Source organism: Monodon monoceros, unplaced genomic scaffold (genome assembly GCF_005190385.1).
Source record: "Monodon monoceros isolate NGI ecotype Baffin Bay Population unplaced genomic scaffold, NGI_Narwhal_1 Super_Scaffold_14, whole genome shotgun sequence".
In the NCBI taxonomy this organism is placed as follows: domain Eukaryota; kingdom Metazoa; phylum Chordata; class Mammalia; order Artiodactyla; family Monodontidae; genus Monodon; species Monodon monoceros.
In genome coordinates this window covers 8,957,095-8,973,009 of record NW_021703770.1, presented here as the reverse complement: position 1 = coordinate 8,973,009, position 15,915 = coordinate 8,957,095, and the positions used below count along the sequence as shown (strand labels likewise).

The 15,915-nt window shown below is 43.1% G+C and overlaps 1 protein-coding gene across 3 annotated transcripts in view; it reads right to left on the bottom strand.

The window, feature by feature from the left end:
- The window catches only part of ASAP1 (ArfGAP with SH3 domain, ankyrin repeat and PH domain 1), a 318,997-nt gene that overhangs the window by 97,174 nt on the left and 205,908 nt on the right, over nt 1–15,915 (bottom strand). The gene's annotated exons all lie outside the window — the stretch shown is intronic.

Genomic DNA, 15,915 nt, shown 5'->3' with positions numbered 1-15,915 from the left:
AGTGAGGCAGGGGTCTCCGCTCATCAAGCCAGAACCTACCTTTCCTCTCTTCGTGGAGATCTTGCATTTTCATCTCAATACTTACCGCCCTTAACCCTTTATCTGTATGTTTCCTTAACCCTTTATCTGTATCTGTTTCCTTATTTGTTTGCTGTGTTCCCAATTTGAATGCAAGCTCTTTGAGACTGGGGTCTGTAAGTTCACTGCTATGCTTCCAGAATTTAGAACACTGCATAGCACAGAGCAGGTACTCAATAAATATCTGTAGAATGAAGGAAACACAAGGGTCTTCTCTTCAGGAATGTTTATACTGATGCTAAGTTTAGTGCTTATCAGTAGGGGACCAGTTAATAAATTATGGAAGTTCTACACAATTGCCATAAAAATGAGAAAGCTTTTTATGTCTAACTTTGGAAATATCTCCAAGATAAACTGTTTTGTGATAAAAGCAAAGTGAAAAACAGTATTCATGGTGTACAAGGATTTGTATAAAAAGAGGAAAAAAATATGTCCATGCTTAAATTCTTTCTGAGAGGATACAGACTAAACTGCTGACATCGGTCCCCACCAGGGATGGACACGGGGTAGGGGTAGGGCAAGGACACAGGGTGGGAGAGGAGCCTTGTACTGTGTACCTTCTGCAAGTCCGGGGGGTAACATGTACTACACTGTGGATTCAAAAAAAGTAAAAATTCTAAAACAAAACATGAAGAGACAGTGATCATAAAGCATTTTTAACTATTAGTCCTGAATCAAGGCTTTCCCCAATGTCTCTCATCCTTCGGGAAATGAAGCAGGAAAAACCAAAAAATACATAAACGTCATTGCCACCTTGGCCTGAAGGCTGTGTCACAAAGTAACAATAAAAGAATCGTGCAAGTCTGTGGTCTGTACTCAATGTGGGGGTTATTGGGAAGGAAAAGTCCCTCAAAAACCACGTACTGACCACACAACGAACACACGGCATCACCTTTCGGCCCAGTCATATGGGCAGGCACTGGACTGCAGTCGCATTGATGGAAAACCCCAAGAATTAAGAATTTCTCTGTGGTTATCCACTCACATACTCCTGGGGGCTGATAAGAAACCAAGAAGGCAAAATAACCGTGTATTATGAATTGAGAATCTTCCCAGTGATGATCCTATGAAAAGGCCACAGGAAAAAAAATTTAAACTTACAGACTCCTCCTAACTCATTTCCTGGTGAAAAGGTAGGTTAATTTATAAAAACTGGCAAAGGAGATTGTGTTAAGTGAATAGTAACTGTCTGTTATTATAAAGATACTGAAAGAAGTCAGAGAGAACAGAGCAATCTAAAGAGGAGGAAACGTTTAGGACATATTTGGGCAAAACTAAATGTCCCTTCCTTGGCCATCCCAACTAAGAACACCTACTCTCTCAGATATTTGAAGGTGTTGCTCTGTGACAGGGATGGGTCGCAAGGCTTCACAGGTGTAGGATTCTGTCATTTTCCTGTTTGTTTGTTTGTTTTTAATTTTCCGGCTCTTTCAGGAATCCTTTTCATGACCTGAGCAAACTGTTCATTGCAAACGGATGCATAACAAAAGCATCCCATGGGCAATGCAGCCAACATAACACAATAATAATATCAGTGGACAGACTTCCCGTATCACCTTCAGAATCCTCAGATTTTTAAAAGAAGCCTTTCAATTCTATTATATAATTATTTCCCATTTACTTTATCGAAGTCCTATTGATTACTCCACTCTCATTTACTCTCAATCCATTTCCTTTATCAATAAAGTTAAATTAACGTAAGTTCTTTATGTGATTCAAGATTACACAAGGTTAGAGGGCATGTTTTAAGAAGTATATCTTTTCCATTTTACTAAGCACACAACACATTAAAGACCATTGCAGGAATGAGGTGTAGTTGGGTAAAGACACTACTTTCCAAACAAACTGTTGTTCATTTCCTTCCTCACAAAGGCGAAATTTCCCTGGGACTTCCCTGGTGGTCCAGTGGCTAAGACTCCAGGCTCCCAATGCAGGGGACGTGGGTTTGATCCCTGGTCACTAGAACTAGATCCCGCATGCCGCAACTAAGACCCGACACAGCCAAATAAATACATATAAAAAAAGGGGGGGGAATTTTCCCCTAGGAGCATATACATCAAGCCCACCAAAAAATTTGGGATAAACCAGACAGGAGGTGGCTGAGGTCTACCGTTCTGCAAAACGGTTCTGCAAAAATGCAAAAATGACTTGTTTAAGCAAATAAACTGTAATTAATATTGGCTTTGATAAAAATAACCATTTATTCCTTACAACTGCTTAAACACTCCCAGACATTATACAAACTGGCCCTGTAATTCCAGCCATTGGAAATGACTTCAGGAACAAGTTTCCTGTGTATATAAACACACACACATCTATGCCCTTATTTTTTCTTTACCCCTATATAGCTTTGCTACAAAATGAAATGGTCTCGTTACCTGTTTACTGATTTGCCACCTGTCTTTCTTTTCTAGAAGGTATGTTCCTTAAGGGGAGGCAGCTCATCTGCCTTGTTCACTAATTGACCAGATTCCAACACAGGAGCCAAGAAGCAGTTGTGGGTCCTCACGCTGCAGGGCAGTTTCTGGCTGGCCTGTGTGTGCCTCGGGGGAGGCGGGGGGCAGTGACTCAGCACCACCGCTGTTCTTCCCTGTGTGAGAGCAGCACAGCTCTGCAAAGGGTACCCCCATACACCCCCGCCCTTAACACCTACATGCACGTGCGACTGTATCAATTAATGAGGACGTCGTAACCTGCTTGCTTTGTCATCCTGCATTAGCTCTGACACCCTCTCTCCACTGCCCACTGCCTCCCCCTCTCTCTCCTTCCCCTCTACAGGGGGAAACAGCTCCTCTGAAAGTAAGGCTAATGCGAATCTGCTGACTTGCTCAACACGTTGGAAAATCCAATTAAAGTAATGAGCCAGCTCCCAGAAGTTCTGCTGAGATTCCCCGGTATAAATCAGGTATTCTGTCTGGTGTGTTAACTCCTTCATGCCCTAGACAGTTACTCACCACCCTGAAGGTATTTTACACTAGTGCCTTGTCATTAGGCCATTTTCCAGGGCATTAAGATCTGGAGAAAAGAGGTTTTGGTGGGAGCCGAGAGGCATGAGGCCACACATCACTCCTGGCCTGTGACTTTGGGAGAACCGTCTGGCCTGCTGACTTGGCTTCCTGATTTAAAAATGGGTGTCCTGGCACCTTCCTCAACTAGCCCACGCCGATGTGAGGGGACCAGGGCCTGACACCAACGAAGATCCCACTTCACTGCAGACACACAGGGTTGCCTGCTTCATTGGCTGCTCCTGGTAACCCTGCAAGGTGTGTTCAAACACACTATGAATTGGAGGCGTCAAAGCACAAACCAGGTCCGACGCTAAAGGCAATGAACTGCTTACAGCACCATCTTCTTACAGATATCGGAATGCTTTGAAAACTACAACATACTATATATATGAATGAACAGTTATTATAAGCGATTACTGACCTATTAAGCTAAGCTTTATTTTATTTGGTTGCATATGCATCAAGGGGAAACAAAGAATACTGCTCAGAAGTGGAGGGATGAGAGTTAATGATACCACCTCATGCACTGTTAAGGGCTTTGTAAGTGTACCCTTCACAGATGCCAGAGTGCCCCGTGCTCACATGGTCAAGCAGGTGACATGCACTCAGCTAGGGTGTGCTTGGGCAAGTCATTCAAGGCCACTCTACATGCTGCCAGGGGGCTGTGTGACATACAGATACGGCCTGCAATGCATGTACAACACAGACTCTTGATAAAGTGTGACTCGGTTTATTTTCTTAGGATTCTTTACACTTGAAAGGCTCAGCAGCAGTGGTGGAAAAAACATAATGATAGCATTTCAGATACTGAAATAGGTCTTTTGAGGCTGGGGAGGTGGAGTGGGGAGACTCCCAAAGGTTCTTCACATCGCACCACTCTCTCCACTGGAAGTTTCGCAGTTGTTTCCCTGCCTCGTTCTATAAACTGTACGATAATGCATCCCATTACACCATGTTCCAACCCAGGCAGTCTGAAATAGTTATTAAAATGATAGTACTGTGTTTAACATATGTTATCTAAAGTTGTTGCTTGAAACAACTCTGTAAGATGTGTCTTAGTCTCACCCAATTAATGAGGAAACAGGCTCAGAGAGGTTAAGCAACTTGCCCAAGGTCAAACAGTAAGTAAGGCAGATGGTCAGGTTACTAATTTAGGTTTTTACTAACTCCAAAGGCCAGTCTCATGTGCTGTGTCATGCTGTTAGACTGATGTTTTCAAGTGATTTATCAGATCACATCACTTTCCTGCTTAAAACACATCAACCCCTTTCCATCACACTGGATTCAAATCCAACCTCCCAGTATAGGTCTAACCCCAGCACAACCTGTCTTAAGCCCCTCCACCCATTCCCACTACCCTTCAACCACGCCAGGCCTCCTCGGCTTCTCAACCCATCAAGTTCTCTCTTCCTGGCACATGCTGTGCTCTCCGTCTGGACCACTCGTCCTCTGGCTACGGGCAAAGCGCCTTCCAGTCTCCATGCCACTTCCTCAGTGAGGTCTTGACCGTTCTAGTTCTAGATTGATCGATCACTTCTCCCTAATCTCCCATTACTCTCAACCAGGCAGAACAGGCTCACTTTCAAGAGTCTGCATTTTAGAGTCACTTGTTTCTTCGCTGTCGGGAGTAATGCTTCTTGAGGGAGGGGCTATGACTGTTTTGTCTACCACTGTGTTACATCAACCCCCTAGTGCAGTATAGACACGATATACACTGAGTAAAATGCTTGCCGATTGAGTAAATGGATGAAGAAATGAGTTCCCCTTCAAAGCAGGCAAGCTGTTCTGAGACTCAGACATGTTAACAGCATCTGAACCAGTTCTGGTCTTCCTGGTGCGCTCAGCCTCAGAATGGAAGGGCAGGGAGGTGGCGGGGTGGACTTAGGAGAGGGATGGGATATGGTCGGGTGACAGACCAAGGATACCCTCCTTCAAGCGGCTGCGAGGCGTCTGACAGCTGGGGAAGAAAGGGTGCTCTAGACTTGACCTGCCTCCAGCTGGCTGTGTAAATTCAGGTCCATCACTTCTCGCTTCCGCCACCGACAAAATGAGAGACCCAGGTCTCTAAAATAGCTCCAGTTACAATCCTCCTATAGTTTAAAATGAGCTACTGAGATACAACTGAACCCAGGAGAAAAAAATCCAGACCAAGTGGGCGTAACAGCTACAGTAGACGCTTCAACTGCCTCACGAGCTGAAGGACAGCCCTGGTCTACCCCCCAACCAAGTAATAAAACGACAACAAACAATTCTGCAGTAATGCTGAACAGTTAGAAGGGTGAATTCATAATTCCTATCAACACTCTAAACTTTTCTGTACACCCCATGATATCCACTATAAAACTTCTGGCGCAATACAACAACCTCTTGAAACAGCCTGCAATCTCTCAAGAAAATGAGCTTCAGGATCTGAGCCGAGCAAGGACTGACAGGACCGCCAGGGCGCCCTGGGCTGCCGGCGGTTTCTCCGCATTTCCGGACTGACTCAAACAATAGCGAAGGAAGGGAAGTGAAAATATTATAAACTGGATTCATGCTCATCACAGCACGTGCAGAGATATCAGAGATGCTTTCAACAATTATTCTAAACAGTGAAAAAATGGAAACAATGGAAATAGTCAAAATAGGAGAGCGGGTACATAAATTATGGTGCAAATGGTGAGCTTTCTATACAGGGGTTAGAATGATGTTACGGGTAGCGCCTCTGGATTCTGCAGGCCCCTCTTTGAGGGGGCTGCAGCTGGTAATGGGGGAGAGGCTCCAGGCTCCTGACCCCGCTCCAGCCTGGGCAGCTCTGCTTTAGGGGGCTGTACGCGTCCAATGAAACAAAGGTTCTCAGGCTACAATATTTTACGGAACAGGAAAACATTTTCAAAGTATACAAATAAATGAAAAATCGGGTTACAAAATAACACTACAGTACGAATCCAGTACTACTTAAATATTGAATAACAAAAATTACACACAGGAAAACAATATGTATGTATAAATAGAAAAAAAGGTTAGAAGATAGATAGATAGATAGATAGATAGATAGATTCCAACCCCTTAATAACAGATTGCAAGGTGATTGGTGATTTTTTTTTGAATTTAATTTTTTTATACAGCAGGTCCTTATTAGTCATCCATTTTATACACATCCGTGTATACATGTCAATCCCAATCTCCCAATTCATCCCACCCCCACTCCACCACTTTCCCCCCTTGGTGTCCATACGTTTGTTCTCTACATCTGTGTCTCTATTTCTGCCTTGCAAACTGCTTCATCTGTATCATTTTTCTAGGTTCCACATATGTGTTAATATATATTTGTTTTTCTCTTTCTGACTTACTTCACTCTGTATGACAGTCTCTAGATCCATCCACGTCTCTAGAAATGACTCAATTCCGTTCCTTTTTACGGCTGAGTAATATTCCATTGTATATATGTACCACATCTTCTTTATCTATTCATCTGTCAATGGGCATTTAGGTTGCTTCCATGACCTGGCTGTTGTAAATAGTGCTGCAATGAACATTGGGGTGCATGTGTCATTTTGAATTATGGTTTTCTCTGGGCATATGCCCAGTAGTGGGATTGCTGGGTCATATGGTAATTCTATTTTTAGTTTTTTAAGGAACCTTCATACTGTTCTCCATAGTGGCTGTATCAATTTACATTCCCACCAACAGTGCAAGAGGGTTCCCTTTTCTCCACACCCTCTCCAGCATTCGTTGTTTGTAGAATTTCTGGTGATGCCCATTCTAACTGGTGTGAGGTGATACCTCATTGTAGTTCTGATTTGCATCTCTCTAATAATTAGTTATGCTGAGCAGCTTTTCATGTGCTTCTTGGCCATCTGTATGTCTTCTTTGGAGAAATGTCTATTTAGGTCTTCTGCCCATTTTTGGATTGGGTTGTTTTTTTAATATTGAGCTACATGAGCTGTTTATATATTCTGGAGATTAATCCTTTGTCCTCTGAGTCGTTTGCAAATATTTTCTCCCATTCTGTGGGTTGTCTTTTTGTCTTCTTTGTAGTTTCCTTTGCTTTGCAAAAGCTTTTAAGTTTCATTAGGTCCCATTTGTTTATTTTTGTTTTTATTTTCATTACTCTAGGAGGTGGATCAAAAAAGATTTTGCTGTGATTTATGTCAAAGAGTGTTCTTCCTATGTTTTCCTCTAAGAGTTTTATAGTGCCTGGTCTTACATTTAGGTCTCTAATTCATTTTGAATTTATTTTTGTGTACGGTGTTAGGGAGTGTTCTAACTTCATTCTTTTACATGTAGCTGTCCAGTTTTCCCAGCACCACTTATTGAAGAGACTGTCTTTTCTCCATTGTATATCCTTGCCTCCTTTGTCACAGATCAGTTGACCACAGGTGTGTGGGTTTATCTCTGGGCTTTCTATCCTGTTCCATTGATCTCTATTTCTGTTTTTGTGCCAGTACCATATTGTCTTACTGTAGCTTTGTAGTATAGTCTGAAGTCAGGGAGTCTGATTCCTCCAGCTCCGTTTTTTACCCTCAAGATTGCTTTGGCTATTTGGGGTCATTTGTGTCTCCATACAGATTTTAAGATTTTTTGTTCTAGTTCTGTAAAAAATGTCATTGGTAATTTGATAGGGACTGCATTGAATCTGTAGATTGCTTTGGGTAGTATAGTCATTTTCACAATATTGATTCTTCCAATCCAAGAACATGGTACATCTCTCCATCTGTTTGTATCATCTTTAATTTCTTTCAGCAGTGTCTTACAGTTTTCTGCATACAGGTCTTTTGTCTCCCTAGGTAGGTTGATTCCTAGGTATTCTATTCTTTTTGTTACAATGGTAAATGGGAGTGTTAATTTCTCTTTCAGATTATTCATCATTAGTGTATAGGAATGCAAGAGATTGCTGTGCATTAATTTTGTATCCTGCTACTTTACCAAATTCATTGATTAGCTCTAGTGGTTTTCTGGTAGCATCTTTAGGATTCTCTATGTATAGTATCATGCCATCTGCAAATAGTGACAGCTTTACTTCTTCTTTTCTGATTTGGATTCCTTTATTTCCTTTTCTTCTCTGATTGCTGTGGCTAAAACTTCCAAAACTATGTTGAATAAGAGTGGTGAGAGTGGGCAACCTTGTCTTGCTTCTGATCTTAGTGGAAATGCTTTCAGTTTTTCACCATTGAGAATGATGTTTGCTGTGGGTTTGTCATATATGGCCTTTATTATGTTGAAGTAGGTTCCCTCTATGCCTACTTTTTGGAGAGTTTTTAATCATAAATGGATGCTGAATTTTGTCAAAAGCTTTTTCTGCATCTATTGAGATGATCATATGGTTCTTCTTCTTCAATTTGTTAATATGGTGTATCACATTCATTGATTTTCATATACTGAAGAATCCTTGCATCCCTGAGATTAATCCCACTTGATCTTGGTGTATGATCCTTTTAATGTGTTGTTGGATTCTGTATGCTAGTATTTTGTTGAGGATTTCTGCGTCTATAGTCATCAGTGATATTGGTCTGTAATCTTTTTTTGTAGTATCTTTGTGTGGTTTTGGTATCAGGGTGATGGTGGCCTCATAGAATGAGTTTGGGAGTGTTCCTTCCTCTGCAATCTTTTGGAAGAGTTTGAGAAGGATGGGTGTTAGCTCTTCTCTAAATGTTTGACAGAATTCACCTGTGAAGTCATCTGGGCCTGGACTTTTGTTTGTTGGAAGATTTTTAATCATAGTTTCAATTTCATTACTTGTGATTTGTCTGTTCATATTTTCTATTTCTTCCTGGTTCAGTCTTGGAAGGATATACCTTTCTAAGAACTTGTCCATTTCCTCCAGGTTGTCCATTTTATTGGCATAGAGTTGCTTATAGTAGTCTCTTAGGATGCTTTGTATTTCTGTGGTGTCTGTTGTAACTTCTGCTTTTCCATTTCTAATTTTATTGATTTGAGTCCTCTCCCTCTTTTTCTTGATGAGTCTGGCTAATGGTTTATCAATTTTGTTTATCTTCTCAAAGAACCAGCTTTTAGTTTTATGGATCTTTGCTATTGTCTTCTTTGTTTCTATTTCATTTATTTCTGCTCTGTTCTTCATGATTTTTTTCCTTCTACTAACTTTGGGTTTTATTTGTTCTTCTTTCTCTACTTCCTTTAGGTGTAAGTTTAGGTTGTTTATTTGAGATGTTTGTTGTTTCTTCAGGTAGGACTGTATTGCTATAGACTTCCCTCTTAGAACTGCTGCATCCCATAGGTTTTGGATTGTCGTGTTTTCATTGTCATTTGTCTCTGGGTATTTGTCTCTCTGCGCTTCCTGGACTTGGGTGGCTATTTCCTTTCCCATGTTAGGGAAGTTTTCAAGTGTAATCTCTTCAAATATTTGCTCAGGTCCTTTCTCTCTCTCTTCTCCTCTGGGACCCCTACAATACAAATGTTGGTGCATTTAATGTTGTCCCAGAGGTCTCTTAGGCTGTCTTCGTTTCTTTTCATTCTTTTTTCTTTATTCTGTTCTGCAGCAGTGAATTCCACCATTCTGTCTGCCCGGTCACTTATCCGCTCTTCTGCCTCAGTTATTCTGCTATTGATTCCTTCTAGTGTAGTTTTCATTTCAGTTATTGTATTGTTCATCTCTGTTTGTTTGTTCTGTAATTCGTCTAGGTCTTTGTTAAACATCTCTTGCATCTTCTTGATCTTTGCCTTCACTCTTTTCCCGAGGTCCTGGATCATCTTCACTATCATTATTCTGAATTCTTTTTCTGGAAGGTTGCCTATCTCCACTTCATTTAGTTGTTTTTCTGGGGTTTTATCTTGTTCCTTCATCTGGTACATAGCCCTCTGCCTTTTCACCTTGTCTATCTTTCTGTGAATGTGGTTTTTGTGCCACAGGCTGCAGGATTGTAGTTCTTCTTGCTTCTGCTGTCTGTCCTCTGATGGATGAGGCTATCTAAGAGGCTTGTGCAGGTTTCCTGATGGGAGGGACTGGTGGTGGGTAGAGCTGGCTGTTGCTCTGGTGGGCAGAGCTCAGTAAAACTTTAATCTGCTTGTCTGCTGATGCGTGGGGCTGGGTTCCCTCCCTGTTGGTTGTTTGGCCTGAGGCGACCCAACACTGGAGCCTACCCCGGCTCTTTGGTGGGGCTAATGGTGGACTCTGGGAGGGCTCACGCCAAGGAGTACTTCCCAGAACTTCTGCTGCCAGTGTCCTGGTCCTCACAGTGAGCCACAGCCGCCCCCGCCTCTGCAGGAGACCCTCCAACACTAGCAGGTAGGTCTGGTTCAGTCTCCCCTAGGGTCACTGCTCCTTCCCCTGAGTCCCAATGCACACACTACTTTGTGTGTGCCCTCCAAGAGTGGAGTCTCTGTTTCCCCCAGTCCTGTTGAAGTTCTGCAATCAAATCCCACTAGCTTCAAAGTCTGATTCTCTAGGAATTCCTCTTCCCATTGCTGGACCCCCAGGTTGGGAAGCCTGACGTGGGGCTCAGAACCTTCACTCCAGTGGGTGGACTTCTGTGGTATAAATGTTCTCCAGTTTGTGAGTCACCCACCCAGCGGTTACGGGATTTGATTTTATTGTGATTGCGCCTCTCCTACTGTCTTATTGCAGCTTCTCCTTTGTCTCTGGATGTGGGGTATCTTTTTTGGTGAGTTCCAGTGTCTTCCTGTCGATGGTTGTTCAGCAGTTAGTTGTGATTCCAGTGCTCTCACAAGAGTGAGAGCACGTCCTTCTACTCCGCCATCTTGAACCAATCCACACACAGCTATTTCTACTCTCGGTGATTGATGATTTTTATTTTAGTCTTTTGTCCCTGTATTTTCTAAGTTTTAACAATGAAGTGGTATTATTTTTACATTCAGAAAGTTATTTTTTTAATTAATTACTTTATTTATTTTTGGCTGCGTTGGGTCTTCGTTGCTGCATGCGGGCTTTCTCTAGTTGCAGCGAGCAGGGGCTACTCTTCGTTGAGGCACACAGGCTTCTCATTGTGGTGGCTTCTCTTGTTGCAGAGCACAGGCTTCAGTAATTGTGGCACGCGGGCTCAGTAGTTGTGGCGCACAGGCTTAGTTGCTCTGCGGCATGTGGGATCTTCCCGGACCAGGGCTCAAACCCATGTCCCTTGCGTTGGTAGGCGGATTCTTAACCACTGTGCCAGCAGGGAAGTCTCCAGAAAGTCATTAAAAAGAAATATGACACAGAAACACAAGAGGGCGATATAATCAACCAGCAGCTTATTTCTCATTCAAGTTATTTATTATTATAAGATAAAAAGCAGATGGTGTGTATAAAAGTAAAAATAATTAATTAGGCAGTGAATGTGGATGAAAAAAGTTACAGCTTCTCTATGACGCCAGGGAACTCGAGCTGCCTGCCCAGAGTGACAACCCTGACTAGTGTGGTCCTCAGAGCAACAGTGTCAGACCAGGCGGAAACTTCTTTGAAACAAAATCTCAAATCTCTTTAATCAGACTCTACGGATGGGATCCAACAACCTCTGTTTAAACAAGCTTTCTAAGGAAGATGGATGCAAGGTCAAGTTTGGGCCCCGCAGCCTTAGCTGTTCAGAGGAGAAGAAAAACCAAAGTTTCGTCAGAGAAGAAAGACCTACAGTCAGGGAGTGGAAATCACTTGCCTAAGGTCTAAGGCATAATTCCTATGAAGAAAGAACAGAGGTGAGTGACTCCTCTGGGAGATCTGGGAAAGACCTAAGGAAGAGGGGGAACCGAGTTCCCACTTTATGCCAAAGGGATCGGGAACTGGCAAGACTGAATTTAAGTGGAAAGTACAGTTTTACTGGAAGTTTTACAGAGAAAACTGGGTATGCGTAGGAGTGTCAGGGAATATGAGAATTCCTTAACATAAAGTGATGCAATTATATTTTGTCTAATTCAATTTAAGTAAGTGATGGGTTAGATTTAACATCATCTCATGCGTCGAGAGTGAAAGTGGAAGCATGACTTTCCTTTGCGTTATGTGCAGCACCTTATTTCATCTGAGGATAATTACACGAACAGGGTGGGGAGAGCTAAGATTTATAAGACCAAGATAAATGAGAAAGCAAAAGGAAAATGCCTGCACACGCCTTGGTTTAAAAGAGTCAGCCCGACCCTCAGGGTTTCTTTATTATGCTTGAAATGATTTATCAGTTCATGATCAACTTTCAGACCCCTAATTGCATTTCCATGCATGTAATCTATAATCTGCTATGTTTGAACCAGAACAAAACCATAATGGAAGTGACATCAAATCACATTTTCCTTGCCTTTACTGAGCATCTTTATCGCACGTTATGGTACATGTTTTACAACAAAAAACTTTTAACTTAGGAAGAACCTTATTAACACAATTTAAAAATCTAACAAAATAAACATGTACAAGCACACAGGGCTCACCATGTACTGGGAGAACATCATAATGCCTCACAGTAGACATTTACTGTCTTCATTTAACTGATAAGAAAAGAATACAGGCATCTGCTGCTCCCTTTGCCTGCTGCCCTACTCTGTCTGCTTGGTCAATATCTCATATGTTTTAAGACTCACTTCACTTGATCCTCGTTGAGTATTTTAGAATTCAAAGAATTTATCTAGCTGTGATATTCGCCATCAGCCGATGTATTTCAAGGCCACTGCTGCAGAAAAGAATCTTCTCACATGTGTGATGCTGCTAGGATAACCAAATCAAAGTTTTCTCTACTTGAGGGAAAGAAAAAGCAGGACGTTTTAAAAATCTGGTCCTATACCCATGTCCATATTTCCCTATAGAACGAAGTAGTGTCTTAGTGTAAACTATTAGAATACTCTGTATAAGCAATCTCTGAAACAGAAGGTGACAGGCAAGCTTAGCACAGAGCCCGGAACAGAGCAGACACTTGGTAAATCCTGGCTGAGTCAAGGCCACAATTTTAGAAAGTCTCTTCTTTTCTTTCTTTTTAAAAATACTGAAATACTGATTTCACCTCACTCTCTAAATATCAGGTGTATCAACCAATGCTTGATGTTGTGTAATGTTTCTATTTAAAGAAAAGAGCCTCTCCAAGCCCAAGAGAGCAGTTTCACAAAATATCTATTAATTATTTGTGGTTCAGGTCAAGGGTCTCTCTTCTGGGAAGGCTTTCTCGGTATCCTTGCTTTCTGGATGAATAAACGAGGGAGGGAGTGAATGAATGAATCTGCCTCTGGTGACCTAGCTTGGGAAAGAGTAGAGAAGAGATCTGAACTCAGCTGTAACTGACTTCAAAGTCATGCTATGTCCACCAGCTCTCTGAACTTCCAATTTCTTAACACGGCTGGGCAATAAGTCAATAAGAGGGCCATTCACTTTTAGTGGAAGATATAGTAAGCTACTAGTTCCAGATGGCATCAGTAGGTCGCTTCTTCAGGTTTAAACCTGAAGGTACCACAGGCAGGGGTATCATCTAAAATAGAGAGGTAAAGTATAAATAAAGAGGCTTAAAATACTCAGAAATCATATACTAAAATGTAAGTAAGAAACAAATTCTAGAAGAGTTGATGTGAAATGGGAAAGAAAATTCAAACAAATAAATACAATAGATGAAATGGATCCCCTGATCCAGCAAAACATCTAAATGAGCATTTCTCCAAGTGGGTTCATGGGAAGTTAATGTTTCTTATACAAAAGGAAAGTCTGTGGTTAAGTAAGTTAGGAAAACATTGAATTGGACAGGTCTCTTTCATTGCAGGATGTCTCTAAGCCTTCGATATACAAATGTGCACTGTAAATCCCCAAGGGTATTACGTAGTGCTTCTCGATCCAGAACTCTTGTCAAAGAACAAGGCATGGGATTTGTGTTTCAAGGAAAACTTAGGGAAAGGTGTTTCACACTCTGATGCGCCCACTCCCAGGCAAGAGGGAGCGGACACACCGGGTGCAGCCTGGCCGCTGACCACAGGTGCACGGGGTATACACGGCTCAAAGCACCCACCTGGCAGGTACACGTGGAGCCTGAAACCCAGCCACACTCCCTCACTCATCTGTGCTCTCTGGCACTGGCTGACATCAATCAGCCCAGGAGCAGGCTGGCTGGGCTGTAGTGCCTCTGCCCATGAGTCTAGGCTGGAGAGAGTGGCCTTGTCTGAGGGCTACAGAAAGTGGAGGTGAGGAGAGATCAGAGGCAACGTTCTGCAGAGGAATCCAAACCAGCTCAAGATCCGGCATGTAATGTGAAGCAGGGAGGTGGAAAGGCAGAATCCAGAGAGGAGGCCTTGCCCGGGACGGCAACAGGAAATCAAGAGTGGAAAGGGGCAAAGCAGTGAGAGTGAGGCTGAGTTTGGCAGAATTCTCTGAGCCAAGGAAAACACCTGCATTTGCTTTTCACAAAGTACCTCCAGATGTGGGCCTGGAGAAGGAGCTCTGGAGGCTTCTGGGCTGTTGATTATCTCAAAACAGTGCTGCCTTGCTCTTGCAATATCTGTGCTACTGTTTTGCTTGCCATTCTTTTTAACTTTTTAAAATATATTTATGGACTTCTATCTATCTATCTATCTTATCTATGGCTGCGTTGGGTCTTCGTTGCTGCATGCAGGCTTTCTCTAGTTGCAGCGAGCGGGGGCTACTCTTCGTCGCAGTGCATGGGCTTCTCATCGTGGTGGCTCCTCTAGTAGTTGTGTGGCTCGTGGGCTCAGTAGTTGTGGCGCATGGTCTTAGCTGCTCCGTGACATGTGGAATCTTCCCGGACCAGGTTATCGAACCCATGTCCCCTGCATTGGCAGGCGGATTCTTAACCACTGCGCCACCAGGGAAGTCCCACTTGCCGTTCTTTAAATCTATACTTTTTACTTAAATAAGTTAAAAGTAAACTTTATGTTATATCCATAAAAGGAGGTCCATATCCTTTGAGAGGCAGGCAGTCCAGGGCACTGCTTGAAAGCATGGACTGTGGAGTGAACTGCCCGGGTTTGCATGCTGGCTCCAGTATCCACTGAGCACCCTGCGACTTGATTTTCTCAGCTGCTGAACAGGGATAATTATGGCTGCTACCTGGTAGGGCTGATGTGAGCAGTGAAGGAGACTATATATAGATAAGGCAGAAACAGTACTGCTCACCAAATACTCCATTTGTTCCCTTCCACCTCCTGGGCCCCTGCAAATGGGGCCAGGAGCACAGTTTAAACCAAAGAACTAATCTATCAGGGAAAGCTGCAACACATCTTCATCTGATTCTACAGTTTCTCTCGTCCTCTGCACAGCCAACCTTGCTGAGACAGAGGAGCCTCCCTCTGCCTCGGTCTCTGAATCACACTGTTACTACAGAGCAGACCCCCTCCATAGACACGGGACAGGAGGAGGAAATAAACCTTTACTATGTTAAGCCATGGAGACGCGGGGGTTAATTTGTTACTGCAGCACATCCTCGCCTATCCTAGCTAATACAACATGCAAAGTGATTAAAACAGTGCCCGGCATGTAGCAGGCACACCACAAAACACTCATTGTCATTACTATTTGTATAGTAAACATTAACCATAAAAATTATGAAAACTTTACCTGCCTGAAGGCTCTGAGGATAAGATCAGGTCCATTTTTGTTTAAAAGAGATACTGATAAGCAACTGTTAGGGGCATCCTAAAGCAGCCAGCACCAACCAGAGACCCCCTCCTCCACACTTAGTCCCCTCCTCCGGCTAGTGAGACCCCCTCCTCCACACTCAGTCCCCTCCTCCGGCTAGTGAGACCCCCTCCTCCACACTCAGTCCCCTCCTCCGGCTAGTGAGACCCCCTCCTCCACACTCAGTCCCCTCCTCCGGCTAGTGAGACCCCCTCCTCCACACTCAGTCCCCTCCTCCGGCTAGTGAGACCCCCTCCTCCACACTCAGTCCCCTCCTCCGGCTAGTGAGACCCCCTCCTCCACACT